The sequence below is a fragment of the Lithobates pipiens genome, unplaced genomic scaffold, assembly GCF_037356315.1.
Source record: "Lithobates pipiens isolate NorthernLeopardFrog02 unplaced genomic scaffold, aLitPip1_a1.2 Scaffold_16, whole genome shotgun sequence".
NCBI lineage: Eukaryota > Metazoa > Chordata > Amphibia > Anura > Ranidae > Lithobates > Lithobates pipiens.
The window spans coordinates 353,138,501-353,161,958 of record NW_027507748.1 but is presented as its reverse complement, the minus strand read 5'-3'; the positions used below and the strand labels follow the sequence as shown (position 1 = coordinate 353,161,958).

The window sequence follows — 23,458 nt, the reverse complement described above, 5'->3', positions numbered from 1 at the left end:
GTAAGATCCAGTGCGTACGCGTAGAACTACGCCTGCTTTGCCCGCCCCTGACGTTCTTTTAGTCAAGTTCATGGTTTCCCGCCCTTTCTGCGCACTTAACGTACGTACGACGTGTGATTTTGGCTTAAGATCCAGTGCGTACGCGTAGAACTACGCCTGCGTTGCCCGCCCCTGACGTTCTTTTAGTCAAGTTCATGGTTTCCCGCCCTTTCTGCGCACTTAACGTACGTACGACGTGTGATTTTGGCGTAAGATCCAGTGCGTACGCGTAGAACTACGCCTGCTTTGCCCGCCCATGACGTTCTTTTACAAGAATATTTCCCGCCCCCTTTTCTCTACGGTGCGCAGTAGGAGAAACATGGCGGAAACACAACAGGTGCTTGATATGAACGACTCCAGTAGTCAGGAATCCCCGGAGCCACAAACGTCCCGATCCGGAAAGAGGAGATTTAAGGCCTCAAATATGGCATTTCAAGAGATGGTGGAGATGGTGGGAATCTTGCGAAGTAAGGATTATGATGGCAAGCATGGACCATACACCCATCCGAACTTGCGCAAGGCCAGAATCATGGCCAAAGTAGTTAAGACCCTGCATAATCGTTTTGGGGTACGACGGTCAAAAGACCAATTGAGGAAACGGTGGTCCGACCTGAAATTGAGGGAGCCGGATCAATACAGAAGGATCAAGAAAGTTCTGAAAAAAAGTAAGTACTTGTCGTGTGTTCCTATTTTATGATTATTGCATACAGATCCATATGCTTTACCTTTGTACAATGTAAAAAATTGCTGCTTTCATGTTGTATACAGTAAAAGAATCGTATCGTTTTTTCAAACCCTCGTAAATTGTTCGTGGCAAACCTCGTTTATGATACAGGGTTTGAACAGCATTTTTTGGGTGTGTAATTTTTAGGACACAACAAATGATTAGGACATTGTGGTTTAGATGTGTTTCAAAATACAATGACTAGAAAAGAACATTCAGTGTAATTGAAGGAGAGGACACTTGGCAGCTGGGTAAAAACACATCTGCACTCATGAGCAAAGGTGTGGGACACCAGAGAACATTTATTAGGGTAAACCACACGCCACACGGGGTTCCCTGGTATACTTGGGGGGGGGGGGTTGGGCATGTGTGAACCTTGGCACAAAAAGCAAATTATTTGCTTTTTTGGCAAAGTGAATTGATTTCTCATGTCTTCACATTTTGCATCTCTTCCTAAACCGACAATTGTACAACACTTCTAATCAAGGTTTCATCTTCCTAGTTCTGGCCTTAAATATCTGTGTGCTAAAGTATACCTTTTGGTTTGTTAATTTCTCATAGGGGAGAAAAGCCTCACAAAGCAGAATCCCAGGGACCGCCATCCTTGCCAGCAGGAATGTGAGGTTAGCCCCTTCCCCCCCGTGGATGTGCATGTGGAGGAAGGAGAGGTGGAAGAAGGAGAGGAGATGGGCACCCCACCAGGTGAGTGTCTGACACCACAGCTTCAGGTAATCGATGTATACCTGCATATTTCCAAACACATGTTTTTACATCTATTTTAGGTGATGTTGTGGTTGTGGAAAGCGACACATTTCCAAGCACCAGTGCCCCCCCCGAGGATGTCGAGGAAGGAGAGGTTGAGGAAGGAGAGGTGGAGGAAGTAGGGGAGCTGGGCACCCCACCAGGTGAGTGTCTGACACCCCAGCTTGTTGAAATCCATGTATGACTGCCTAATTTTTGACCCAATTTTTCCCATCTATTGTAGGTGATGTTCTGTTTGTGGAAAGGGCCCCATTTTCCAGTGACAGCGCACAAAGGCTGATTGGCCAGATAATGGGCTGGAATGGGGAACTAGATGACATGCGGACTAGCCTGGATCTCATGAAGACTCAGATTGACAATATGCAGCTGGAAATGAAGAACATGATCGATATTTTGGGGAGAATATAATCCGTTTCTCCATAATATCGATCATGTTCTTCATTTCCCTTGTTTTAGTTCAAAGATTGTTTTACTTCACCAATTTTTACGATTGTGGCTGATTGTTGTTTTATACATTTTTCATATTTTTTCTAGAAAAATAAAAACCACCAAAAAAAAAAAAAAAAAAAAAAAGTTTATAAAAAATTGAAAAAAAAGGAAACCAAAAAATGTTTGGCAAAGAAAGTTAAATAAACCCCAAAAAAATTTTAGATCACTAAATATTCAATGGCACATGTGAATGTGGCCAAATTAAAATTTTGAATAATCAAGAATGTGTGGCGTATTCTTTCAATGCTTAATACCAGTTTGGGAAAAGGGATTTTGTGTATCCAGTGACAATGGGCCTTATTGAATTTAATGAAAATACACTTGGCACTACAAGTGCACTAGGATAACATAGGAGACAGCACAAACCAAAAGCAAGCAAGAAAACACATTTCAGATTTGAGGTTATTTTATTATTTTCCTCTTTTTTAAAATTAAATATTGGGTGGCATTGCAATGGCCCCCCTACCATTAAAATAAGTCACATATCTTTCACGCACTTCCCGTGCACTTTGGGGGGCCAAGCCAGTACGGCCAGTATCCAGGCCTGTCATGGATTCTGGCCCAACTCCAGCCTCCGGCATTATTCCTGATAAATATGTATTGGAATATTTGTGCAAAAAGTTGTGCAAAATGCAGCACGTAAGGATGACATAGTTCAGTTTGTATTCCGCTAGGTTGAGATCCGTCAGAAATACACGGAACCGGCTGGCCATTATTCCAAAAGCATTTTCCACCACTCTTCTCGCTCTGGCCAGCCGGTAGTTGAAAACCCTCCTCTCCGGGGTGAGGGCTCTTTGGGGGAATGGCCGCATTATGTGGTTGTCAAGAGCAAAAGCCTCATCCGCAATGAATACAAAGGGTAGTTCCTCCACATTCTCCGAATCAGGTGGCAAGCCCAGGCCACCTGTCTGTAGACGGCGGTAGAACTCCGTCTGGGCGAAGACTCCTCCATCCGACATGCGGCCATTCTTCCCCACGTCCACATAGAGAAATTCATACTGTGCCGACACCACCGCCATTAACACAATACTGTGAAACCCCTTGTAATTAAAAAAGTATGACCCCGAATGGGGTGGTGGCACAATGTGGACGTGCTTCCCATCTATGGCACCACCGCAGTTAGGAAAGTCCCACCGGGTGGCAAAATGGGATGCCACAGTCTGCCATTCCTGTGGCGATGAAGGAAACGGGGGAGGCAAAAAGCAGAAAAAAAACAAAATAAGTACTTTGGCACATTAAACATTGTACATTACAACACAAACTTTATTTCACGCTTCTGCCTAGTCACATGACACCGATCGTCTGCTCCCTGTCATTGGGAGCAGTGATCAGGGTCATGTCACTGCTAGCCCATCCCCCAGACAGTTAAGAAAAACACTCACCCAGAACACACTTTAAACCATTCCTTGGCCCCCTTGTGCTTAATAAAACACCTTCACTGCATGTGACATTTTTACAGTAATCAAGACAATTTTGGACAGCATTGATCACTGTATTAATGACAATGGTCACAAAAATGTATGGAAATTGGCCAATGTGTCTGCCATAATGTGGCAGTCACCAGAAAAAAAAAAAAAAAAAAAAAAAAAAAAAAAACGTTAGCAACGCCATTACTATTTTCAAAAATGGCAAGATTTTACAAATGCCAGCAAAATAGACCATATTTACTAAACGATAGAACTTTAAAAAAAAACAATCAAGAAACGCTTAAATTGTGATTCATTTTAACACATTTTTGTTTACTAAAAGACTACGTATCAGCATCAAATGATGTCCCAAAAAATCATGGTGATATATTTTTGTGACTATCTTTCTTTAGAGCGAAAAGAGAGAAAAAAAAGCATATTTAGAAAAATGCATTTTGGGTTTGTTGGTGGTTAATCACCAAAACTAAAAAAGCAGAGGTGATCAAAGACAACCAAATACAAAATCGCTTTGTGCTAATAAAATGAAGATAATTTACTAGGAGGAGCCATGTTACAAGGACGCACAATTGTCAATTCAAACAACGCACTGCCAAATCACCCAAAAAAGTGATGAAGGTCAGGAAGGGGGGAAAATCATTCCAGGGTTGAAGTGTGTTAAAAATACAATATATAATTCAACATTAATTTAAGGACACACAGACTCGTTGGAATTATATTAAGTGTGTGTGGGGGGGATCCAGTTAAAGGACACACAGACCATTTGGGATACTATTAAGGGGGGGGGGGGGGATTCAGTTAAGGGGACACAGACCATTTGGAATAAGCTTTAAAATGTTTGGTTTTAGGATAAAGCAATAGAATGGAGCTGACAAAAGACATTTTAAGTGACTAGACTAGGTGGATATGGGCCTACCATAGCATGTTGGTGAGGTTTAATGAAGGCAAATATGCATGAAAAAGAAAAAAGGAGCATTAAAAGATTGCAGCATGCATGAGGACAAAGGGGACATTCACAGCATATTGCAATCATGGTAATTAGAGATTGAGGAAAGAAATACAAGGCATTAGCAAACATTAAAGACAATAAAATGTGATGTTAAATGCTAAAATCTTACCTTAATATAGTCCTCCTGCAGGACCTGTATAATGGCAGAACAGGTCTCTGGGATAATGATCCCCAGAGCCTGGGGGGAGATGCCTGTCGAGAACTTCAAGTCCTGAAGGCTTCTCCCTGTCGCCAAGTAGCGCAACGTGGCGACGAGCCTCTGCTCCGGAGTGATGGCTTGCCGCATGCAGGTATCCTGCCTGCTGATATAAGGGGTCAGCAAAGCCAGCAGACGGTGAAAAACGGGGTCCGTCATCCGGAGATAATTCCTGAAATCATCAGGATTATTCTCCCGGATCTCACGAAGCAAAGGCATGTGCGAGAACTGGTCACGCTGGAGCAACCAATTCTTCGTCCATGAACTCCTCAACACCCCGTCCAAGGACTGTTCTTGGGTTGCAGAATGAACTACAACACCAAGCGCAAGCAAAGCACGAACTCGACGACGAGTACGTACACGCAACATGGCTTCAAAACGGTCGGATTGTCAGAGCGAACTTAACAGACGTCACTGAAGAACAGCAAGGCCTGTGAAGAGCGAGCTGAAAGTCAGCGAGCGCAGTTAGATCGCACTGCAAAATACAGACACGAACTGACTACACGCACTAAAAAACAGATACAAACCTCACAAGCACAAACTGAAAAGCAGTGAAAAACGTTCTGAAAAATACGAGTCTGAAAACCGCGAATCGTCTCTCACCAAACTTCTACTAACACGAGATAAACACGAAATTAGCAGAAGGAGCCCAAAGGGTGGCGCACTTGGTATTGAACTTCCGTTTTATAGTCTCGTCGGACCTGGTGTACGTCACCGCGGACCAGAGGGGCGGACTTTAGTGTGATCGTGTGTAGGCAAGTCCGTTGCGTCGGAACTCTGTCGGAACTCCGGCGGAACTCCGGCGGAACTCCGTTGGGAACTCCTTCGGAATTAAGTCCTCTCGTGTGTACGGGGCATAACACCTGTTTTTTGTTGTTTTTTAATGTATTTACAATAAACTTGTTACATTTTAATATAATTGTTCAGTGCCATCAAAGTCTCTGCCAGTCAATAAAATGTATTTAGATGCCATATTAGGGATAGGGGCACAGTGCAATCACAACAGACATAGTTAATTTAACATAATTAACAGTTGCAGTGAAGATAAAGGGATAAAGGGGAATTTTGGAAAGGGCTTGCCTACAACTGTGGTCATTAAGCTTAACATCATCCTGTTCTGCCAAAGTAAGCAAATTGGAGATGGAACCCTTTTTTCAAAATAACATGGTGCCACAGAACCCTGAATTTTGGTGCATGTGAAAACGCACATCTCAGCATATGTGTGAGGGTGTCATTAACAATCAATGGCAATGCTGTGTATCTACTAAAGGGTAGCACATTTCTGTGGTGTTAGGAAATCGATTTTCATGCGTTCCTGACACACACAAATGTGAACGCTGGCTAAATGTCTCAGTTACATTGGTGGTCAGTGTAAATCTTCTCATTACATTGGGGCTTGGTGTACAATCCTTCCATTCACACTAGTGGCCAGTGTAAATGCCCCCCTTACATTGGTGGTGAGTGTAAATCCCTACTTACATTGGTGGTTACTGTGAATGCTCCTATTACATTGGTGGTCAGTGTAAATCCCCATTACATTGGTGGCAAGTGTTGAAATTCCTCTTTATATTGGTAATCTGTAAGAAAAAAATCCAAAATCGCATTTGTGGTCAGTTTTGAATCCTTCCTTATATTAGTGGTACATGTAGAAGTCCCCTTTAAATTGGTGGTGAGTGTAAATCTCCCCTTACATTGGTGGGCATTGCAAAAATCCCCCTTTATTGGTTGTTGATGTAAATTCCCCCATTACATCGGTTGCAAGTGTAAATTCTTTATTACATTGGTGATCAGTGTACATTTCCCTTTACATTGGTGGTAAGTGCAGAATTTCCCTTACACTGGTGGTCAGTGTAAATCCCCCTTTATATTGGTGGTCATTGTACATTCCCCTTTATATTAGTGGTCAGTGTAAATCCCCCCTAACATTGGTGGTCATTGGAGGTAGTGTGCAGGCAGTGAGGAGATAATGTGCTATAACCTTTAGCAACCGATCAGTGAGCAGTAATGATATGCACTAACCTCTTGCAACCAATTTGTGAGTGGTAAGGATGTCCAGCAACCTCTAGCAACCAATCATTGAACAGCATTGATGTACAGTAATCTCTAGCAACCAATCAACAAGTGGAAGTCATGTGCTGTAACCTCTAGCAAATAATTAGTGAGCCATAATGTGTCCTGTACCCTCTAACAGCCAGTCAGTGAGTGATAATGATAAACACTGTAACCTCTGGCAACCAATCACAATTGCTGCCTGATCAGATTCAGTAAACTGACTTGAAGTCTAGCTGCTATTTATTGTATGTCTCAGAGCAGGTGAAGAGTGAAATTGCATGATGGCAGGGGAGGCCCAATAAAATGTTTTCCTAGGGTCCAATCAATATTAAAGACAGCCCTGGTTGGGAGGAGTGGTTTTCATAAGGAAGAGTCAGTACAGGAATCACTGCTTGCAGGCAGCAAGGTATTGTGGGATATGTGGTCCTTAGAAATGCAAAGTATGCAGCAGAGGAAATGCTGCAAACCATGCAGGGAATCCATGTGCAGCGGGCAGGCTGCACTCATAACATGAAAAGAGATTTTTCAAGTAACCTTATGTTGGATTGTGAAAAACATCCATTGTTTGGGTTGCTATTCCAATACTAATGCTATAAAATGAAGGTGTATTATGTGACTATAGGTCACCTTTACGTATAAATATACAGTGTCTTTGTATGAACATTCCAAATATAAAATAATGGAAAAGTTCAACAACTACTGTACATATAGCTTCTTTTTTTTTTTTATAAGCAGGCGAAACTGAAGATAGACATTTTCTTCCTTACTAACGTTAATCATGAATATCCTGCTGTAATATTTCAAGTGTTAAAAAAGAATTGAGTCCATGAGCATTTTTATATCAGATAGTTGTGAAGGAGAGGCAAAAATCTCATTAAGGGTTTGGAGCCTCAGTCCTGCCCTCTCTCTGGCTGATAATGCTGCTCGTTCACAATTTACAACCCTGGAAAATTCGTTTTACCCTTGTGCTCCTCCCTTGCTTATCAAATGATCTCCGCCAGTCTGGAAAGAGAGGAGGTGATGGGATGAGGCACCAAAGACTAAACATTATTCTGCTGCAATACTGATCACTACATGCATCTGCCAAAATTAAGATCATTAGATTCTGCAAGCATTAGTAACCCCTTTTAAAAAAAAAATATGCTTTACAATAAATAGTATACAGTATATTTGGTCACGCTATATCTTGTCAAAGGTGCAGAGGCCTCTACACAGAACATAGAGATAACATGCCCCTGTAAAAATAATGCTTATTTTTTAGAGACAGAATTTTTCAGGATGTAATGACTTAGACCTTGCTTGATTCCTCCATTTCATTGAAACTATAAAAGCATTATCATTATGTATGAATATATGGCTCCCTAATACTGGTTTACATATCTGTGTTGTATACTAATGTTTATTAAATAATTTTATTGTATCAAAACACTGTGTGGTAAGGTGGATACAGAAAAAGTCAAAACGTGCCGCGTCCTACATTTAAGTTTTGAGGAAAAGAGCAAATAAGTGGGCTATGGACTTTTTAGGCACGGATTACAACAACTAAGTAATTAAAAAATCATTTTATTTACAAAAATAATACGAAAACAAAACAATAGTCAGTACATAAAAAGAACCTCATCAGATATCCACACCAATTATTCCTCAATTGTGTTACCACTTAAATATAATGTAAGTACTCTATATTAGTGGAGCAACCACATAATCATCCAAAGAGTGGAATAAAGGGTAAAGGGTAAAGGTAAAGGGTAAAGTAGTGGAACAACAATGAGGGTTGAGTGGCGATGTTACAGTCGACATGTTTCGCGTCTCTCAACAAACGCTTCTTCTGGAGCTTAATGTAACTGACTAGTAAAATAAAATACAAAATGTAATTGAGTAATATCAAAATATTCATCAGTCAACATGTGCTATAACACATTTTATAGGATATATAAAGATTGGTTAGGCGACAGGCAAGAACCGGTGTATAACAGGACACTAAGAGAAGGAACACCATGGGGGCGTGTGTAACATAGTACCAAAGAAGTTATACCAGGTAATACCAGGTAACCCTTTTAACCCTAGTATAACTTCTTTTGTACTATGTTACACATGCCCCCATGATGTTCCTTCTCTTAGTGTCCTGCTATACACCGGTTCTTGCCTGTCGCCTAACCAATCTTTATATATCCTTCAAATGTGTTATAGCACATGTTGACTGATGAATATTTTGATCTTACTCAATTACATTTTGTATTTTATTTTACTAGTCAGTTACATTAAGCTCCAGAAGAAGTGTTTGTTGAGAGACGCAAAACATCTCGAGCATAACATCGCCACTCAACCCTCATTGATGCTCCACTACTTTCGTATTACCCTTTATTCCACTCCTCGGAAGATTATGTGGTTGCTCCACTAATATAGAGTACTTACATTATATTTAAGTGGTAACACAATTGAGGAATAATTGGTGTGGATATCTGATGATATTCTTTTTATGTACTGACTATTGTTTTGTCTTCGTAATATTTTTGTAAATAAAATGATTGTTTTAATTACTTAGTCATACTAATGTTTATGTTTGTTCCATAACCTCACCCATTTCTGTTTTTTATAGGAAATGTGTTTTTAATAATCATAGGTGCTGTGGATGGCCAGGTAAAGACTGTAATGAAGGGGTATCACTCAGGAAAAATCACTCAAGGGTTCTGGTCATAGGTTACAAGTTACATTGGAGCATGGGAAAAAAATTGTAATTTTGGCAGGCCAGCAGTAGTGGAAACAGCTCGTAATGGTGGCAGTAACTTGTAATGTAGTCAGGAGTGGGTAATATTGTCCACTCACCACCAGTTTCCATAAAAATGTTTTAAACCTTAGCATAAGCTACAGGGGATTTGTACTAACTGCTGATATAGTATTCGTTCATTTGTGTAAAAGTGGTTCATTCAACTGTGCCAGAGAACAAGCAGATACTTTTTTTCTGTCAAAAAACATCTGTTACAGTGAATTCCCATTGCTGACAGCCAGAGGGCAACACAACAGCTTGACTGTGTACTGGGCAAACTCTGGTTAATGGTCTAGTCTAGACATCCAAAAATGTATTGGATCCTCAGTTCAAAGATTGTCTGCAGCCACTTTGGGTTCCAGGTAATCTAAAATTATATGTTTTAAGCACTGCCTCTCACTGCTGCCTGCAGTCATGCCTGGCTAATGTATTCTAAAGAATGACTTTGAAGCACAAACAACTCTAGATCCACAGTGGCTTTGTTTCATACTAGTACAAATTCTCATTAACAGCCCACTTCTGCAAGTACAGCCATTGAAGCATGGTCAACATCAAGTTCTCGTGCTTGACTGTATTACATATCAAGTGAATGACAGGCAGTAGACATGTGCACACTGAAATATTTCGTTTCGGAACTTCGTTTTCATCCGAAAAATACATTTATTTAGTTACTCCCGAAATAGTTTTTTATTTATTTAGTTTTTCGTCAAAAATTGCATTTGTCCGAAAATCCAAATTAATTAAGGTCGAATCTGTCATTGAAGGCTTATGGTGTCTGTCGAATGTTCAAAGAAGATTTGATGGGGCAGCTAAACTGTATGACTCCATATAATTTAGCTGCTCCGTCGAATCTTCTTAGAACTGTCAATAGACACCATAAGCCAAAGATTCAATGTTTGTATGTTTTTCGCTGCTTTGTCGAATCTTTGTCGTTCATGTTGAATGTATTTAGTTCAAACAGAAAATGGACTGGTGATAGTGATCACTGATCAGACAGGTAACAAGATAGGGTATATAGAATCTATATAGAATCTCAATCTATAATATAACCCCCCCCCCCCCCCCCTCAACACGGGCAGCCTCTGAGGCTATCACAACACTAGCAACACTAGTATCACTATTAAGTTCACAACACTAACACAATAGCAGCATATTATTCTGCTGCTGTGCTTATGCTTAATTGCTAATTAATTTAGGTTCTGTGACAAACGGACCAGCTAAGATTGACTGTCTTATGAAATGATTCAGTGTGTGTGTCTCTCTCTGCTAGCAATCGTAAGTGAAAGTAAGTTGGCTGTACGTATGTACTTAGTTCTAGCTATTTTACTGCTCCTCCTCTTTGGATACAATCAGCCAATAACATTCATCATCATCATTATTTTTATTTTACTTCCCCCACCAAATTCCAGCAGCGATCTTTTCTCTCTATGTCGAATCTTTTCTCTCTATGTAGAATAATCCTGGACTAATAGAGGTAAGGTTAGGCACATTCAACCACAGATTCGATAAACACAGATTGTTATTGTCAATGTCATGTCGAATCTCCTATCTATATCGAACTGTTGTCATAACGAAAATGAAAAAAAAAGCATTTGTTTATGTCGGATCTTTCATTTTTCGGATTCTGCACTTTCGTTATCATTTGTTAAAATGATAACAAAAATACCTGAAATTTGGACAAAAATGCATTTGGAGAAAACGAATGCACATGTCTAACAGGCAGCTGATGTTGGCACTGAAGAGCAGACAGCAGGTCACAACCTTGCAAACCACATCTCAGCCCTTCCCCAGAAGACAGAATCTTTGGCCCAGTGTGGCTTCCATTCCCCAAGCACACTAACTGCAAAACAGTGTTGTGTTTTGTCTTGGCCGCTGCATAGGTTCTTGGTTGCTTTGGGAGTGCTAGTGGGTCTGACTACTCACCTTATGAGACCATTAAGGAGAAGTGGGTAGAAGTGATTGAGCTGTTACCATTATAATGTATGACACCATCCTCAATGGTGTTTCCTATCCTGCAAACTTCCCAGCTGCAGGCAAATTTACCCAGTGCTCTGTATAAAAGATTTAACTTCCCTGTCCATGCTTGCTAGACCACATGTCTGTGGTCATGTTGACCCTGGTTCTCACCACATGGTCCAGAAACATGGTGACATTACCTTTCCCATGCCAGGGAAAGGCAAGGGTAGCCTTCTAGGTGAAAAAGTGGAAACTGGGTACTTGTCGTTGTAGTGCAGCACAGACCATAAAATCACAAAAGGGGGCATATTTTATCAGCTAGAACAGGAGTACCTGTAAAGCCAGTAATTTTGCCAAGCTGACATTGATACTCTTTGCACGAGGGTGATTTGGTGACAATTAACTTCCAGCAGGAAAGAAAGAGGCACCTGCCTGTTTAAGGATGCCGGTGATGAGTTTCAAGTATATTCTTGAATCAGTTACAGTGGTGTGAAAAAGTGTTTGCCCCCTTCCTCATTTCCTGTTCTTTGCATGTTTGTCACACTTAAGTGTTTCGGAACATCAAACCAATTTAAACAATAGTCAAGGACAACACAAGTAAACACAAAATGCAATTTGTAAATGAAGGTGTTTATTATTAAAGGTGAAAAAAAAATCCAAACCATCATGGCCCTGTGTGAAAAAGTGATTGCCCCCCTTGTTAAAACATACTATAACTGGGGTTGTCCACACCTGAGTTCAATTTCTCTAGCCACACCCAGGCCTGATTATTGCCACACCTGTTCACAATCAAGGCATCACTTAAACAGGAGCTGCTTGACACAGTAAGGTCCACCAGAAGATCCTTAAAAGCTACACATCATGCCGAGACCCAAAGAAATTCAGGAACAATTGAGAAAGAAAGTAATTGAGATCTATCAGTCTGGAAAGGGTTATAAAGCCATTTCCAAAGCTTTGGGAATCCAGCGAACCACAGTGAGAGCCATTATCCACAAATGGCGAAGACATGGAACAGTGGTGAACCTTCCCAGGAGTGGCCGGCCGCCCAAAATTACCCCAAGAGTGCAGCGACGACTCATCCAAGAGGTCACAAAAGACCCCACAACAACGTCCAAGGAACTGCAGGCCTCACTTGCCTCAGTTAAGGTCAGCGTTCATGCCTCCACCATCAGGAAAAGACTGGGCAAAAATGGCCTGCATGGCAGAGTTCCAAGGAGAAAACCACTGCTGAGCAAAAATAACATCAAAGCTCGTCTCAATTTCTCCACAACACATCTTGATGATCCCCAAGACTTTTGGGACAACATTCTGTGGACCGATGAGACAAAAGTGGAACTCTTTGGAAGGTGTGTGTCCAAGTATATCTGGCGTAGAAGGAACACTGCATTTCATAAAAAGAACATTATACCAACAGTAAAATATGATGGTGGTAGTGTGATGGTCTGGGGCTGTTTTGCTGCTTCAGGACCTGGAAGACTTGCCGTGATAAAAGGAACTATGAATTCTGCTGTCTACCAAGAGATCCTGAAGGAGAATGTCCGACCATCTGTTCGTGTACTCAAGCTGAAACGAACTTGGGTTCTGCAGCAGGACAATGATCCTAAACACACCAGCAAGTCCACCACCGAATGGCTGAAGAAAAACAAAATGAAGACTTTGGAGTGGCCTAGCCAAAGTCCTGACCTGAATCCTATTGAGATGTTGTGGTATGACCTTAAAAAGGCCATTCATGCTCGAAAACCCTCTAATGTAACTGAATTAGGACAATTCTGCAAAGATGAGTGGGCCAAAATTCCTCCAGGACGCTGTAAAAGCCTCATTGCACGTTATCGCAAACGCTTGGTTGCAGTTGTTGCTGCTAAGGGTGGCCCAACCAGTTATTAGGTTTAGGGGGCAATCACTTTTTCACACAGGGCCATGATGGTTTGGATTTTTTTTCACCTTTAATAATAAACACCTTCATTTACAAATTGCATTTTGTGTTTACTTGTGTTGTCCTTGACTATTGTTTAAGTTGGTTTGATGTTCCGAAACACTTAAGTGTGACAAACATGCAAAGGAACAGGAAATGAGGAAGGGGGCAAACACTTTTTCACACCACTGTAATTAATCAAGTAAAAGATTCATATATATTAAAAACAATAAACATAAATAGTAATGTGTAAAAAAAAAAAAACTTTCATAGACAATCCAGTAAAGTCAATCAGAAAAAAAAAGTTCTCTTGTGCAGAAAGCCCAGGCTTTTTAAAGAAGGTTAAAACAACTTACAAAAAGGCAGGATTAAAATCACATATTAAAACATTCAAACACATGCAGACACCCCAGGGGTGTGATAGAGTCACTGCTATAGCTCCTCCGTACACGTCTTGTTCAAAAGAACATTAGCAAGGGATCTTTCTCCCTTGATAATGTTCTTCTGAACGGAACATGTTGGGAGGAGCTACACTGGTGACTATCACATCAGTGGGGTGTCTGCATGTGTTTGACTGTTTTAATATGTGATTTTACTTCTGCCTTTTTGTACTGCACTGGTGCACAGTCATGTTAGAACATGAAGGGGCCACCCCCAAACTGTTCCCACAAAGGAAGTGGTCAAGAGTTCCCTTAACCACTTCCCGCCTGGCCTATAGCAGAATGATGTCCAGCAGGATAACAGCCTCCACGCGCCCGTGGGGGGAGTGCATCGCATAGATCAGAGGTGCGGTGTGTCAGTCTGAATTTGAGCGGAGACTGTGAGACAGGCCTTCTCATCCAACATCAGTGGCTGACCTCACAAATGCGTTTCTGGAAGAATGGTCCAACATTCCTATAGACACATTCCTAAACCTTGTGGACAGCTTTATGAGTAGAGTTTAAGCTGTTGTAGCTGCAAAGGGTGGGCCAACTCAATATTGAACCCTACAGACTTAGACTGGGATGCCATTAAAGTTCATGTGTGTGTAAAGGCAGGTGTAATACTTTTGGTAATATAGTGTATATATATATATATATATATATATATATATATATATATATATATATATATATATATATATATATATAATGTGTATAACTCTATAGCACTGTATAGTAATGTATAGCAGTAACTATTAATCCCTGAAAACGCTCTGGCAGCTGTCCTTATCTACTTCAAATCTCCACCCACACTAAAAAAAGGCTGCAGGGAACCCTGAATTTTATAGGGAAGAGGGCTGACACATTGGAGATGCCTCCATATTTAGTCCTTTTAAGCCAACTGACCACATTTCAAAGGCCCAGATGTGCATGATTGGTAATTGGGTGGTGCTATGGCAAACAATCATATTTGTTTGCTGTTTTCTAGAACTGTAAACAACTTGAGATGGTATTGGGAGATGGACCCAAGCCTGAAGTGCATCCCTACTTATGAGCATCTTAGGGCCGGTTCACACAGCGAGGCGCGGCGAGGCGTCTCCGACTTACCTCGCCGCGACCTGCGGGGAGCTCAGCGGCGACTTGCAGAGGACTTCTGTATAGAAGTCAATGCAAGTCGCCCCCGAAGTCGCCCCGAAGTAGTACAGGAACCTTTTTTCTGAGTCGGAGCGACTCGAGTCGCTCCTCTCAGAACGGTTCCATTGTACAGAACGGGGGCGACTTGCGGGAGCGAGGCGAGGCGAGCCGTGTCGCCTCGCCTCGCCTCGCTGTGTGAACCGGCCCTTATGCTTGCCTCAGCATATACAGTATGCACATACACATCCTGTATATGAGTACAACTGATGCACATGCTGAGTGAATCAAAGCATCTTTTTAATTTCTCACCAGCTGTACTTTCAGAAATGTGTCATCTGATAAAGAAGCAGAGAGCAGGAAGGATATCCAGGACTAGGATTTTTCTAAAGCTTCCTGTAGGTAAGAGATCTTCAAAATAGTACCTAGAATGTTAAGATTCATTCCTGGATACTGTTTTCCTTGCGATATACTAAAATGTGAACCAGATTAAGAAATGTTATCTCCTGTGGTTGCTGTAGTACACACTATCTTTAACCTACATGCATTATCCCTGTATTGATTTCTGACTCGTTCTTTTAGCTACCAATACAGATATCTGTATATAGTTGTTAACAGAAGACATTTCTAGGCTCTCTTGTAAAAGGGATTTTTAGGACTGAAAAGCTTCTGTCTGTTGTGGCATACTCCTTCAGCTTCTGGTATTCCCAATACAAAGATCTGTAATTACAGATTTCAGTTCCAACACAACCGGGTATTTAAACACAATGTTATATTCACATAATACTGTAAGTCAGTCATATTTTCTGCTTGTTTGACAATCGCTACATACAAAAATGGGGCAGGCAGTCTAATGCTGTTTGACAACTGTCAGGTGAGCATTCTGACACAGAAAGGCCCCAATCAAGAGAGTTTCTATATTCTAGAACAGGGGTCTTCAAACTTTAAGAAAGGACCAGTTTATTGTCCTTTAGATATTAGGGGGGTTGGACTGTGCCCAGTGGGCGTAAACAATGCCTAATCTTTTATATTAGAGGGAGAAATAGTGCCAGTGGAAGAAATTATTCCCCATAGCTGGTGTCAGTGGAAGGAATAGTGTCCCATTGTTTGTGTCAGTGGAAGGAATAGTGTTCCATTGTTGGTGTCAGTGGCATGAATTATGGCCCATTGTTGGTGTCAGTGGCAGGAATAATTGCCTCAAGGGCGATAAAGGCAAGCAAAGACCTGCATCCGGCCCCAGGGCTGCAGTTTGGAGACCACTGTTCTAGAAGATCCTTCTTAATCAGATAGGCTTGGGGAAGATGCTACAGCACTGTGTGGAAAATTCTGAATATGCGATGTTAAAGCGTTTGTTACCCCATTTCATATTCCTGATATGTGCCTGCTTTAACATGTTCTTGTATGAGACAGTATCCTGTTCTCTTTGTATTGCTTTCCTAGTGTTCTTGATAGTTGCCTTGCTTTCCTATTAAAAACTGACAAAAATAGAAAGCACACTGGTGTAAATAAAAACACAGCTGCTGGCAACCAATAGTAAGACAAACTAAATAAACACATATATCCTATATATAGTAACAATATATTCCTAAAAACCAAAGTCTATATCAAAGTGAGATCTAGCAAAGGTAAAAAGAGTATATGAAATGGTCCAAATACAATATGTGTCTTGAAGAAAACACCACTGATGTAGTGCGAAAGTCGTGCTACTCCGTAAATGTAATTACCACGTGAGTAGTCACTATTGTAAGAAATGCACTCTTACCAGACTGAAATTACCCCACTACAGAGTCTGAGTCGCCTGTTGTAAACACTTCCACCGGGAACTTTCAGTTCACACCCATTGGTTCCAATATGTCAGACTGGCTTTCTCTCCAAGATTAGTAGAGTCAATGTTGGCCATATATATATATATAATCAAATATCCCCATGTAATCAAAGCAAGGAAAGCCACACAGCGTGAATCGGCTAAAAACTTTAATGTAAACCCATGACTCCCTCTAAAAAGTGGGTAAGCACATTACAAATCAAATTTTCAAGCTGTACAGCACATTTTCGAACTCCAAAGAAGCGTGGCAGTGTCACACGCATAGGTTCTGCCCAATCTGCCCATAACCTACGCACATGATACTGCCAGAAATGTATCTTTTCTGTAGATGTAATGCACACCTTCTTTAGAGATTCAATGAAGCTTTTTAATGGCAAGCACCGCCTATAGGTTTCTTCCTTTTCCTGCATTGGTGAGCCTAGCATTGAATGATAATACAACATAGAACAGGGCCAACACCAAACCCTACTGGGGGTGTTTGCAACAGGAATTAGACATTCAAGCACTAGCAATTGCCAGTTAATTGGTGCTTTCACAAGGTGGACCCTTAACACAAAAGGAATAACGGTATTATATTGCAGGAGAGTTCAGTAACACTTTGGAAGCTTGTTTCCCAGACCCCTCAACACCAAACTTCTAATTTGCTTTTAACGTATTACACAGTGTTCACTGAGCAAAGTTACAGGTGGGTGTCTTATCCCAGCATGTATCTGTGACTACTGGCATTACCCAATTGGAGGCTGGAAGACAAGATTGCAATATGTCTATCATAGAAACACACTGCAGGAGTGCCTAGACAACAGCCCATTAAGATTCTTTGGCCAGTTGTTAAAGGCTCTTGGCAACTGTCTAGCTGACTGCCCTTCCAACTCCAAAATGCTATCCCTGGTTATAGTTATCTAGGAAGGAGAAATGTTAATAATTTAAGGTTTACGCATGAAATTGAAGAAAAGTAGGTCAATAATAAATTTACAAAGCTGAAAATATGTAGGTCAATAATGAATTAAATGCACTCAAAAAAAGTACTGAAAGTAAATCTGTGTGAAAGCAAAAATGAGTAAAAATAATAATAATAATAATAATAATAATATTAGTAAAAAAATATATAATATAAAAATAATATTAATAATACATTGTTGCTCAAGAAAGCAGGACAATTAACAAAAATGGCCTACACAATTTACTACTTTGCTTTAGAAGCACACATATACTGAACTGTCAAAAAGTTTATGAATGAATGAAGGTGGAGTTGTTTGTAAGAAATAGAGAGCAAGTTAATTCTACATGATTTTAAGAAACAGATGAGGTAAGTTTGAAGTATGCTGGACACAGGGCAATTTACTGAAAGGCACTGCTTTGTCTGTCTCATGCATATCACAATTTTTTGACACCCTACTGTATAAAAGAGCGATAAAGAAAAAAATGATAGTGAAACATATGACAATTTCTGGAATGAAAGTCCAAATATGGGCAACTGCATCCTGGGTACCTAAAACACATGCAAAGCAGGATGCCAGGTAGTGCTCAAATAGGAGTTTGAGCAAAGAGAAAGAAGAAATGTGTTCCTCCCACCTGCTTTCACTGGATCAGGTGCTAGTAGTGTAAGTATAAGGGTAAATGGTGCTACCTTTATAATGAATGGTGACAGACCCTGTTCCCTTGTTAGGTTCTAAGTGCCTCTATAGTGACTAATAAAAGTGCATATACCAATAGTGCAATCCTAATAAATTACCAATGTGCATATACCAGTGGTGCAAACCTCTCTAGGTTGCCAAATAAATATAAACTTGATTTAAATAAATGCTTAAAAGTGATACATAAACCGTGATACTCCAATACCAAAAATACAAGTATATACAAAATAAATAAATGAAAATAAATGTATATATAAAAATAGTCCCAAAAGTGTAAAACAAATATTAAATACAAAAATAGTTGAAATGATATAAAACTACCCCAAAAAATTAGCGTGCCAAGTCAAAAAAATAACATAAAAAAAATAAATCCAACCAAAGTCTTATGTGATAATTAAGTGCTTGATGACGATAAACACAGGAACAAAATCCAGGTAACTTTTTTTTTTTTTTAAATGTATATTTATTGAGAAAAAATTTTCATTTACAGAACAAAAATAAGATTGCTTTCAATACATACAGACAAAATTAACATTGCAAATGTAACAGCAAAAACCGCCGCAGGCGGGACATCAAATGTTGATATCTTGATATAAAACATAGGGGGGAAAGGAAAAAGGATACACCACAGGTCTGCAAGTAAAGATGCATAAGTAAACCAAATGCCGTAAACTATGGATAGGATCCCGGGGGGAAGCCTCAGGGAGGCTGACTCGGGGGCTCACATCCATACAGTAGGGTGTTGCCTCAGGGTTCAGTATGGAGTTGTCCCATCTATCCCATATTTTAAAAAATTTAGGTAGGGAGTCCTGTGCCAAGGCAGTCATATGTTCCATTCTGCGTATGTTTGCCACCGCGGATATCAATTGCGAGTGAGTGGGTGGGGAGGAGGACAGCCAAAGCGCAGGAATCACTCTTTTGGCAGCTAGAAGGACATAAGCTGTCAGCTTCTTAGCGCTTTTAGATAGTGTTGCCACCGGCAAGCCCAATAAATAATGCCTAGGATCCAAAGGGATATCAATCCCCAGCACAGTATGGAGCAGGGATTGGACCATAGACCAAAAGGGTACAATCATAGGGCAACTCCAAAAAATATGATAATGAGTGCCCTCATGTCGCAGACATCTCCAACACAGCTTAGATATAGAGGGATCGTATTTATGCAACATTTCAGGAGTCTTGTACCAGAACATCAGTATCTTATAAGCCGTCTCTCTCTGCTCCACACACCTAGAGACTTTGGAGGTAGACATCCAGATATCCTGCCATTGAGAGATAGTTAAGGGAGACTGTAAAACAGAGGACCATCTTCTCATATAGAGGTGAGTGTCCGTGTTGGGGGTGGTTGAGTTATGAAGTATGCTATATATGGAGGATATTAGACCCTTCTGGCAAGGACCCTGGGAGCATAAGGTTTCAAAGGTACTAGGGTTGACCAAAGCCAGATCTGGGGATCTGGAATGAAAATAGTGTTTGAATTGAAGATATGAGAAAAGAAGTTGGTTCGGGATATCATACTTATTCTGAAGCTCTAAAAAGGATAGAAATTTACGGGATATCGGATGTACCAAGTGGCGAAGTTGGAAGATACCCGAACTAAACCAGGGGAACATGTTCTTCAGGGAAAGGCTGTCTGGAAGGTCTGGGTTGAAAATAACATTCAGCAAAGGTGAGCATGGAGAAGAGAGAGAGAACCTCTTGTGACATTTTTTCCATATGGATAAAGAAAATAGCATCGGCCCAAGAAGTATGCGTCTAAGCTGGACCATAGATGAGGGCAAGTCTGACCACAGCATAGAGCATGGGTGAACCGGACTGACAACGCTCATCTCTAGTTCCGACCATCTACTGGAAGCGAAATACGACGACCAGGAGATAGCCGGCAGGAGGTGAGTCGCATAGAAATACTTCAATATATCAGGGGCTCCCAACCCCCCTTGGGATCGTGGAGCAAAGACCACGGTCTGGGCGATTCTGTGCATTTTATTTCCCCATATGAATTTGGTGAAGGCCCGTTGAATATTTCTAAGCTGAGGCATGGGTATAGCAATTGGTAACGTTTCAAAGAGATATAAAAACTTAGGGAGTATGGCCATTTTTAGTACATTAATCCTACCCAGGAGGGATAGCGGGCAAGTCGACCAGCTTCGGAGCAAACTATGTGTTTCCGCAATCAGAGAAACAAAGTTTGCTACGTATAAGGAATCATATGTAGCAGTTAAATTAATGCCAAGGTACTTGAGGGAGACAGGGCACCAATGGTAGGGGAATTCATTTTTTAACGAAGCCAGAAGTGGGGGAGGGATGTGAATGGGGAGCGCTTCAGTTTTAGTCGTGTTGACCTTATATCCCGAGAGTCTACTGAATGCATCTAGGAGTGTATGAAGTTTGGGAAGGGAGATGTGGGGTTTCGTCAAGGTGAGGAGAATGTCATCGGCAAAAAGAGACAGCTTATAGTCCTTCGACCTGAGGGAGACGCCGCTTATGTCCGGGTCATCCCTTATAGCTGCGGCCAAGGGCTCAAGGCATAATATAAACAACAGGGGGGAAAGAGGACATCCCTGTCTAGTACCATTACTATGCGTAAAGAGTGGTGACCTATAAGATGCCAGTTGGACCTGAGACGTGGGTAGCGAGTACAAGGCCTGCAGAGCTGACAGGAAAGAACCAGAAAATCCAAAACGCTGAAGTGTGGCAAACATATACGGCCATCCCAGCCTGTCAAAAGCTTTTTGTGCATCTAAACTTAAAATAATGGCAGGGCGGGATGTCTTGTCGAGCAGGTCTATGAGGTCGATGGTACGTCTAGTGTTGTCACCAGCTCGTCTACCCAGGACAAATCCCACCTGGTCATTATGGACCAGGGCGGGAATCATCAAGGAAAGTCGATTAGCTAAAATTTTGGTAAAGATCTTATAATCGGAGTTAAGTAAAGCAATGGGTCTGTAATTATCCGGTAGGGTAGGGGATTTACCCGGCTTCGGGATAACCGTTATGTGAGCATGTAGAAACTGGGAATGAGGTACTATTCCTTTCTGTAAAGAGGAAAAAAGATTTAGTAAATGAGGGCTAAGCGTCGGGAGGAAAGATTTGTAATAGATATAAGGAAGTCCGTCTGGGCCTGGGGATTTGTGGGACGGGAGTGCCTTTACTACCGCTGCCAACTCCTCAGGCGTGACGGCAGCATTCAGGGTGTCCACCTGAGAAGAGGACAACAAAGGCAATTTCAAAGAGGTACAAAAGTCATTAAAGTGTTCTTGAGAGAACACATGGTTGGGATCGGAGGTCAGGCAGTTATATAATTTTTTATAAAAAGCACCAAAAACTTTAGTCATTGTTAAGGGGCAGTAAGTCGGAGTGCCATCTGACTGTATAAGAAGATCAGGATAAGAGTGAAATGGGCGGGGTTTAAGCTTATTCACCAGCATCCTATGAGGCTTGTTGGCGAACTCGTAAAATTTCTGTTTTGCCCAGAGTAGGGCTTTAGAGCATTTATGCATGTCCAGAGATTTTAACCTTTCGCGTAAGGAGGTCACTGTGCGAAGACGGGGCACCGAAGGGGAGGATAAGAGCAGAGCCTCAGCTTTTTGCAATTGCAAAAGGATGTCAAGTCTCTGCGCAGCCGAGTCTCGCTTAAGGCGGGAGCCGGCAGAAATACATATTCCTCTGAAGAAGGCCTTGTGAGCCTCCCATAAGGTGGACACGTCCCGCACAGATCCTACATTCAGTTGAAAAAAGTCAGTTAAACTTTGGGACAAGTGAGCTTCAGTGACCGGGTCACGGAGAAGGAAATCATTAAGTCTCCAGTGGCAAGTCCGGGGTGTAGAAGTGGAGAGGGCAAGGTCAAGCTGAACCGAGGCATGATCCGACCATGTCATGGGGTTCAACTCCGCGGCTACTGCCGACGTCAATAGAGGTGCCGTTACAAAAATATAATCTAATCTAGAGTACATCTTATGGGGGGGGGAATAGAAAGAAAATTGCCGATGTGTCGGGTGTTTAATCCTCCAAATGTCTAGGAGGTTATGGGCCCTAGTGAGTTTGCGAAACGCAGTGGATTGGCGTTCAGATTTACAGGAAGGGTTACCTGAAAATAGGGTTTGTCTATCCCTCCTAGCGGACATAGTCATGTTAAAGTCCCCGCCGATGATCATGAACGGCTGGGCGTATGCGCCCAGCGTATCCAAGACCCCAGTGAGGAACTGAACCTGACCCGAGTTGGGGGCATAAATATTAATTATAGTAAGGGAGCGAGATAGGTAGTCACAGTCCAGGAGAATATATCTACCCTGCGGGTCAAGGAAAGAGGACTTCACCCGCAACGGACAGGTTTTTTTAATCAGTATCGCGACCCCGGCTTTACCAGAGGGGTCGGAGGCCATAAAAGAAACTGGAAAATGCTTGGCAGCAAATTTAAGAGAACTCCCTGGGCGGAAGTGAGTCTCCTGGACTAGGACCACATCTGCGTTGGAGGACTTGAACTCCTTCAGAGCCAACCAACGCTTATGAACAGAGTTCAAGCCCTTAACATTATAAGTAAGTACCCTCAAAGCCATTGTGCATGAAGTAATTGGAGCTTAAAGTACCCATAATTAACATACAGTAACCAAATATACCTGTACAGACCAAGGAAATACTGGAAATCGTGGTGTATCCTAGGGATGAAAAGCACGTGAAAACATAACATATCAACAATGCATCTAATGAGTGATAAAGAAGGCATCCAAAATAAGCAAAAAATGAAAAAAAGGCCAAAAAAAGGCCTAAAAAATGGAAAAATAAACCATAGGTAACAGAAAAAAGGCCTGGGGGGTAAAAACCACCCAGGAGTCCGCAGCCGCGGCCGCGGAACAAAAGGAGGCACATCAGGGGTTCCAGCTCATCTGGAGAGACCCCGCCACCTTCCAGCAAACGTTACAATCAATAGGAACAATATACCATAGTCCCAGGCACCCAAAAATGGGAAGAAAAGAAAAGTCACAACCTATAACTAAGGGTGCGTACATCCCCTGTCAAGGGGAAAAAACATGGTGAAACAAGGACCGAAATCGAGTCCAACCAGACCTAACGTTTGAGATTTCTCTTCAAGGAGGCAATCTGAGATGCAAGTTACGCT

The 23,458-nt window shown here is 41.5% G+C and overlaps 1 long non-coding RNA gene across 1 annotated transcript; it reads left to right on the top strand.

The window, feature by feature from the left end:
* The first annotated feature begins 1,609 nt into the window (after positions 1–1,609).
* LOC143984377 (uncharacterized) lies at positions 1,610–2,238 on the top strand. Its single transcript, XR_013274818.1, has 2 exons — positions 1,610–1,668; positions 1,749–2,238. It is a non-coding gene; the product is annotated as an uncharacterized LOC143984377 (long non-coding RNA).
* Positions 2,239–23,458: the final 21,220 nt, after the last annotated feature.